We start from the raw sequence: 8,976 nt of genomic DNA on the forward strand, positions 1-8,976 counted from the left end.
AGGACTCTTAAAGACCGCGGAAAGTGGTCTTAAGGGTAAGGATGTTGTTACTACTCCTACTCCTACCAACTCTGCCCCTGTCTTGGCAATCGGGAAAGGACGAGGGAAGAAGAGAAAGAGTTCTTCGAAGGGTACCAAGGCTAGGACCCTTGATGGCTATTCTTCAAGTGGAACCAAGAAAGATTTCATCACTCCTTCCTTTGACCCAAAAGAGGCTGAATGCTTCTATTGCCATGAAAAAGCACATTGGAAGCGGAACTGCCCAATGTACCAACAAGATGTGAAGGATGGGAAAGTCAAACCCAACCTTGAAGCTATTTACACTATCTTATCTAATAACTCTTCCCATTCTAACTCATGGGTCCTTGATACCGGTTGTGGTATTCATATATGTTCTGATTTGCAGGGACTAAGAAGAAGTGAGAATGTGGAGCAAGGAAGAATAAACTTGATCATGGGAAACAGGAAAGCTTCACCTGTCACCAAGATTGGAGTTTATACTTTATCGATAAGTAGTGGGTTTAGTTTAGATTTGAATAAATGTTGTTATTCGCTAGAAATGGCAAGAAATGTTATTTCCTTTCATGCATTTTATAAACAAGGTTTTTCCTTTTCATTTGATAATGAAGTTGGTTCGATTAATGCTTTCTTTACTAATATTCTTTATTTTAAAGCATTACCTTGTGATGGTGTGTATGAAACTGTATCTGTGGTTGATAACTTAGGAAATAATGTTTTGTGTATTGATTCTTTTAATAATAATAACTTGGATAAAGCATAATTATGGGATTGTCGTCTTGGACATATAAGCAAGAAACGCATAGGCCAACTCCAAAAGGATGGAGTCTTGGAGTCATTTGACCTAAAGTCAGATGATAGTTGCGAATCATGCTTACTTGGAAAAATGACAAAGTCAGCCTTCATAGGTTCTTGTGAGAGGGGTGAAGGTTTGTTGGATCTTGTACACACGGATGTGTGTGGACCATTCAAACATGCCACAAGGAATGGTAATCATTATTATTTGACTTTTACTAATGGTTACAGTAGGTATGGATATGTCTACTTAATCAAGCATAAGTCAGAGACTTTCGAAAGGTTTAAGGAATTTAAACATGAAGTCGAGAATCAATTGGGCTGGAACATTCAGATGCTTTGATCCGATCGAGGTGGTGAGTATCTTAGTTCAGAGTTCCTCAACTATCTTAGGGAATGTGAGATTGTCTCACAATTGTCACCTCCCAGGACACCGCAGTTGAATGGTGTAGCTGAGAGGCGTCATCGAACCTTGTTGGATATGGTTCGTTCCATGATGAGTCGAGCTTCGCTACCAATCTCATTCTGAGGGTATGCGTTAGAGACTGTCGCCCATATCCTTAATCTAGTCCCTACAAAGAAAGTTGCCAAAACTCCTCACGAGATGTGAACTGGTAAAGTGCCCAAACTAGACCACATCAAGATTTAGGGTTGCGAGGCTTTTGTGAGGCGCGAGTCTCATGATAAGCTAGAACCCCAAAGCGAGAGGTGTATTTTCATCGGCTACCCACAAAGATCCTTTGGTTACCTCTTCTACAGACCTTGTGATAATGTGGTCTTTGTAGCAAGAAAAGGAGTCTTTCGAGAGAGAGAGAGTTTATAAGCCAAGGAGACAGTGGGAGGCAAATTGACCTAGAAGAACTTCAAGACTCAAGTGGTGAAGGAACTTCAAACCCTAGTCCTCAACTTGAGGAGGAAACTCCTGTTGAGCCAATTGATGAGTCTGTACCTCTGAGGCATTCCACGAGAGTTAGGAATGCACCTGAGCATTACTATGGTTTCCATATTACTACGGAAGGTGAGACACTTATTAGTGCTGAGACACTAGTAGGTCTGGATGAACCTAACAGCTACGCGGAAGCCATGGCAGGCCCTGAGTCTGCTAAATGGAAAGAGGCTATGGATAGAGAGATACAATCCATGTATGACAATGAAGTTTGGAACATGGTTGAGAATGTACCAGGTCGTAAGACTGTTGGGTGCAAATGGATCTTCAAGAAGAAGACCGACATGGATGGTAATGTACACACTTATAAGGCTCGACTGGTTGGAAAGGGTTTCTCTCAAACTCCTGGAGTGGATTATGATGAGACTTTCTATCTAGTAGCCAAGATTAAGTCTATTAGGGTTATATTAGCCATAGTTTCATTTCATGACTATGAAATATGGCAAATGGATGTCAAAACCGATTTCCTTATTGGAAAGTTGACTAAAGATGTTTACATGAGTCAGCCAGAAGGTTTTGTTAGTATCGAGTGCCCAAATAGAGTGTGTAAGCTTGAGAAATCCATTTATGGATTAAAGCAAGCACCTCGCAGATGGAATCTTTGCTTTGATGAGAAAGTCAAGGAATTTGGATTTTCTAGGAGTGAAGATGAATCTTGTGTGTATGTCAAGGCTATTGGGAGTATAGGTAGCTTTTTGGTATTGTATGTGGATGACATACTACTCATAGGAAATGACATCCCAACTTTGCAGGATGTTAATCCTGGCTTAGGAAGTGTTTCTCTATGAAGGACCTAGGAGAAGCTGCCTATATTCTAGGGATAAGGATTTTGAGAGACCGGAGTAAAAGACTAATTGGACTTAGTCAAAGTACCTACATGGACAAGGTGTTGAAGAGATTCAGCATGCAGAACTCCAAGAAAGGAGAGTTACCTATCCAGAGTAATTCCAGATTGAGTAAGACACTAAGCCCTAGTACTGAGGCTGAGATAGCATAAATGAGTCGAGTTCCTTATGCTTCGTTAGTAGGCTCGATCATGTATGCTATGACTTGTACTCGACCTAATGTAGCCTTTTCCTTGAGCATGGTTAGCAGGTATCAGGGGAACCCTGGTAAGGCTCACTGGACAGCGGTAAAGAATATCCTCAAGTACCTATGGAGGACTAAGGACTGAGTCCTTACCCTTGGTGGGAGTGATGACTTGAGAGTTGTAGGGTATTGTGATGCTGGTTTCCAGACTGATAAGGATAATTTCCGCTCTCAGTTGGGTTGGGTCTTCACCCTAAACGGAGGAGCAATCACTTGGAAGGGTTCCAAGTAGGAGACAGTGGCTGATTCCACTTGTGAATCTGAGTATATAGCAGCAAGTGAGGCTGCAAAGAAGGCTATATGGCTAAAGAACATCATAGGAGACCTTGGAGTAGTACCAGCTATAAAGGAGCCCATGGAAATTTTCTGTGATAGTGAAAGTGTTGTTGCCTTAGCCAAGGAACCAAGGGATCACGGGAGATCCAGACACATCGACAGAAAATATCATTTTATCAGACATCGCATAGAAGAAGGAATCCTCGTGGCAAAGAGGGTATCATCGAATGAGAACCCAACAGATCCCCTCACGAAGGGACTGAGTGGGGTTAAGCATCTCCAGCATGCTCGGGGTATAGGTCTGAAGGATGATATAAGTTTTAGTAGTTAGATAAATTATGAAATTTGTAAAGTGTAATTGACATTTGATGATGAATAAAAGTTGTGTTTATTCATGAGTAAAGTGTTGCTATCTTTTTTCAATCGTTTACTATAATTTCTTTTGCATGTTTTGACTTCCAGAACAGTATGTTGTGGTTTCACATATTATTTAAATTTTCCACAGTCAGTCATATGTTGGAAGTAGATATGAAGTAAGACTGTCATTAAGTTGGTTGTAGGTGTCAGGATATAAGACAACACTTCATGAGTGCTCATAAGTTCCGAGTATTGGAATCAACCCACACTCACTGGAATCACTTCATGGAATTTCATGTCGAGTGATCGTGAGACGGTAATATCATATAAGTCTTCAAACCTAGAGATATGATTTGTTGCCTATGAAGTGATTATGCATTGATTGTACGAAAACGCATTGGTAACTCGATGTTATAAAACGTGCTTTTGTGTATAATTCAACTAGTAGTAAAACAAGCATATGAGTCGAAGTTTATCTGTTCCTTCTTGGATTAGAAGTTGGTATCTGGGCCCCTCGGTGATTTTGTTTTGACCTATGTATCGGGCCCAGTCAGAACTAAGTTGATGTGTTCAATTAAGTTCTATGTCAAACAAATCGTAAATCGGGAAACAAACTGCAGGACAATAAGTAAGACATTGTTCCATGTAATTGTCCGACTGATATCTAGAAACAAAGGATTATATGATCACTTATCTTAAATGGCATATCAACATCTCTCAGTTCCGAGAGACCCTGAAAGAGATACGATTACCGATTGGTTCCTGAAGTATTGCAGTGATAGTTATTAGACATATCCAAGTGGGAGACTATTGGATTAGGTGTCCAAGTCCATAACTATTTATGGTAAGTACTTGACCCGACCCGACATGGTCCATTTGGGTTCCATGGCACCATGCAATTGGATAAACTAAATGAGAGAAATAACACATATGGTTTATTAATATATCAGAAGTTCTAATATATTAATAATATTATTTAATTAGTTTAATCAAGAATTAATATATAATTAATTAAATGATCAAAAGATAACTAATTAGATATATGGGTAGATTAAGTAAATCTTCCATATCTTATATAGTTGACTAAGATGCTCCATGGATTATCAAGTTGGGTTCCACCCATAAGATGCTCCATGGATGATCCATGGAGTTAACCCATGGATCAAGAAATGAAGAGTCATGGAACATTAGGGTTTAACTAATGCTACACACTATATAAGCAATGTAACTTTCCCCAAAATCGGTTACACTAACAAATAAGACGGCTTGGCCGATTTTGCATGTGTTAGAGTATTCTCTCAAGTTTATTCTTTGCATTTGGTGTTGTGTGAAGGATTTGAGGCATCAAACTTGAGGTGCTAGGCTCACAAGGTTTCGAGGAATACTTTCAACAACAAGGTATGTAGTTCTATCGTTTATACAAAGAAAATTCAACAACAAGGTATGTAGTTCATAAACTTCGAAAACAACTTTGCATGATTATTAGACAAACATAGATCAAAGGTTATTAGGGTTGCATATACACTTATGAAGTGTTAGAATGCTCAAAACGCATCAGAACTTTCCCCCTCAACCGGCGAGATGGAAGTATCGAGTAACAAATCTTCAGAAAAGGGTGGATCAGATACCTCAACATGTTGTTATTGGGCTACCAGAGACACCGGGATTTCGGAGAGATGAGCTGACTCTGCGGGGTCAAAAAGAACATCATAGTTGATTTCAACTATGATGAAAGGACTCGAATAGGCTAGGATATCACTTTCCGGGATTGCTTTTGTTTCAGTTGACGGAGCAGTGTTGCAGACATAATAGTCATCAAATTTGACATCGAAGCTTTCAACTATCAGTCTTGTACGTCTAATGAGAAACATGTCAGCCACCTTATTAGTTGTATAGACAAGAAAAATGCCTTCATCTGGTTTTGGTGAAAATTTGTTAACGTGATCCCTATTGTTGATCACAAAACATATGCATCCTAAAATATGGAAGTCTCAGACATTGGGTTTGCTATTGTTAAAACCCTCATACAAAGTCTTGTTAAGACGTTTGGAAATGATGCTTTGGTTTTGAACAAAGCATGAAGTTACCACTGCTTCGGCCTAGAGGTACAGAGGAAGGTTGGCAAAGTTCAACATCGATCTAGCTGCTTTGATCAATGTGCGGTTTCTTTGCTATACTACTCTATTTTGTTGTGGTGTGTAAGGAGCTCAAAAGTTGTGACTGATGCCATTGGAAACCAAGAAAGTATTCAAGAGTTGATTCGTGAATTTGGTTCCATTGTCACTTCTTATCCTTCTAACTGGTAGCTTGATTTGGATCTCTATTTCTCTTATGAAGTAGACCATGACTTGCGGTGTGTGTCAGATTTGAGTCTCACGAAGAAGACCCAAGTGAATCAAGTGAAGTCATCAACTATAACCAGAATGTATTTCTTGTGATGAAGACTGGGTATGGTAGATGGACCGTAGAGATCAATATGAAGTAGCTGTAAATGTTCAATGATTGAAGAATCTATGATCAGAGGATAACTTTCCTTGGTTCGTTTTCCACACTCACAAGCTTGGCCCAACGTATCATTACTATACTTTAAGATTGGAAGACCACAAACTACTTCTTCGGTGACTTGTTTGTTGATGTATCTGAAGTTTGATGAGCGAGCTTCAAGTGTCACAAAAACTAACTTCGGAAACTACTTTTGATAGAAAATACAACTACAGTTAGCTAATGATCAATGAGACATCGAAAGGGTAGATTGTCCCTTCAACTTTGGATTTGATCAAGCAGGTGTTTATCTCATTTGTCATAGCAATATTCACTATCAAATTCAACCCAATGACCAGCTTTGCATAGTTGGCCCACGCTGATCAAGTTATGGTTGAGGCCTTCTACGTAAGTGACCTTTTGAATTGAGAAATATCGCATCGTCAACACATTGTAGCCTCTGATGATTCCATTTACACTGTTTCTGGACATGACGTGTCTGCCATTATAGATAGTCCTGAAGTCGCAAAGGTATTCTAACTTTCTGATCATGTGTGGGGAGTAGGCACGATCAAATAACCACTCCTCTTCTTGTTCCTCCTTGCACATTACTTGATAATTAAACGGTTAGTTTGGGCACGCAAACAAGTTTGGAGCCCAAGGACACATGTGAAACTGTCTTACTGGATGCATGCACATGGGTTTTAGGAACAGGTTGCATGTCAGTTTTTAAACCTAGTCCTGGTTGTTTCACAAATTTTGGAATGTTATGGGGGGGGGGGGATTGGACGAGACATTTTTAGCAGATAAAATCCAAATGAGAGATTTTTCTCGTTTATCCAGACATTGTACTTGGTCAACGGTTCGAAGGGTGAGGTTGGAGATTTGTGACCGGTCCGTGGTTGGGACCTGGTTAAAGTGCCCTTGGGATTTGAAAAAGCTTTGGCACATGAATTACTTCTAGGTTTCAACCTGGCGACAGATTGATGGGATTTTAAAAGTTCAGGAGTTGGTAAAATACCTTTCAACTTTGGATCGTTTAAGGAATATTTTTGACAAAACGTTGAATTTCTTTTGGAATTTTTGTAGGAGTGTTTGAAAAGGTTTTTGTCATTGTACATTACTTTTTGTATGATCCTTTGACTACCGTATTTTTTGAAAGATTTTTGGCCATAGCGGTTTCTTCGAATCTCTTTAGATTTGAAAACTTGGCTTGTTTGAATGTTTTGTTTTTGAGATCAGTATCCCGCTTTTTAGCTCGGGACTTGAGCTCTTCTTTGAAAGCCAATTTTGACTGAGTGTTTGCAGAACTACAATCAGAAATATTTAACTTTTGTTTCTTGAAAACCTTTGAATGAGTTAACAAACGAGCACTTGAGTCATCCAAACTAGAATGTTCAGGACTCTGTAAACATTGGCCAAATTCAAAATTTTCAATTGGTAATTCATGAGGAGTGGGCTGAATAGTCGCTGTGCTTTTGACTGTGGTCTGTGGTACAAATGACTGGATTACCGCAGAGTATGTCAAGGATGTTTTTTGTTGGGAAATTTTATGGAAGGAAAGGATGGGCTTTTAATAACTAACTCTGGTCCTTCCATAATGATTTCTTCATGTACATCTGAAGATGACTGAGAATCGGGACGAAATGTGCCAATGATTGATAATTGATCACTTGGATTACCCGTGAATCCGAGAAGAATTTCCTCATTAGAATAGTTGTTACTTAGTTCATGTAGTCTACCAAAATGACATCTTATATGTTTGCGGAGTGTTTTGTCATTGACTGTGTAATGAAACTCACGATCTGGTGGGATATAGGGTCGTTCAACATTGAACCGGGGAGTAGAGCTCTTTTCGGTAGATTACCCAATGGACCATCTCCAGTTGTAAGTATTGTCTACAGTCCCATTGTTAACTAAGTTTTCAATTGCTTCAGATTCATTAAAGAGCTATTCTATTAATTGATTCAAACGTGCAATTTCTTTCGGGGCAAAATCCCTTTGATTTAAAGAAATTTCTGAGTGAGATTCATTCAACATCCTACCATCCTTTTCTAACAACAAATCCTTTTCTAGCATGGCAACCTTAAGTCTCTTATCCTCAAGTATTCCTCTCACAATATATAGCTCTTGGGACACAATATTCTTTTCATCTAGTTCTTTTTTGAGATCTGAAAGGACGAAAACACACATGTCATTAAGTATATCTATGTATGGTTCACAATCCTGCATGTTGAAATTATTATAATGGATCATGATTTTTACCTGTTCGACGATGTTGAGGGTGTCGTCTTTGGCCAGATAGCATTAATTCCTCTGCAAATTTGTCGATCCATCTTCTTCAACAGTTGCAACCATGTAGATGTTTCCTTTCCTATTTTTGTTGTCAAACTCTTCATCTTCATCTCTGGATAACAATACTTGATGATCCCTCTTCACCTGAGCGACATACGCTTTTGCATTTTCTATTTCTTCCATCTCTTGGGCCAATCTGATGGGTTTTAGCCATAAGAACTTTCCTATGTGCGCATGCAAAACCCTAATGCTTGGATCTAGGCTTTCTAATTAAACTTGCTTTGAATCCAAGACTTCTAATGACTAATAAGGTATAAGAACAATACAAAATCAGATCTAGAAGTTTACCTTTGAATCTCTTGATTGATCTTGTTGTCTTGGAGCTCTAGAGTCACAATTGTCACTCCTCTAATGGCTTACAAACACCAACTAGCAAGGAGGATGATTTGAGAGAGAGCTTGAGAGGAAATTGGCCAGGGGTACTCTACTTTAGATGAGATCCTGATTTCCCTTGCTCAAGGGATCTATTTATACTTGTAGACTCCTTAAGGGTTTCACCTTAAACCCTAATTGGATAATCTTTCCTTAAAGCAATCCAAATCCTTACCATGGACAACCCTTGGACGATTTGAGGCTATCCCTAGCCCTAGAATCCGTCCATCATTTATCCAATAAGGATTTACAGTCTAAAGTGTAACTATCAAACAATTGACAATTTA

This window comes from Lactuca serriola, chromosome 2 (assembly GCF_051521515.1).
Source record: "Lactuca serriola cultivar US96UC23 chromosome 2, Lser_US96UC23_V15, whole genome shotgun sequence".
Lineage (NCBI taxonomy): Eukaryota > Viridiplantae > Streptophyta > Magnoliopsida > Asterales > Asteraceae > Lactuca > Lactuca serriola.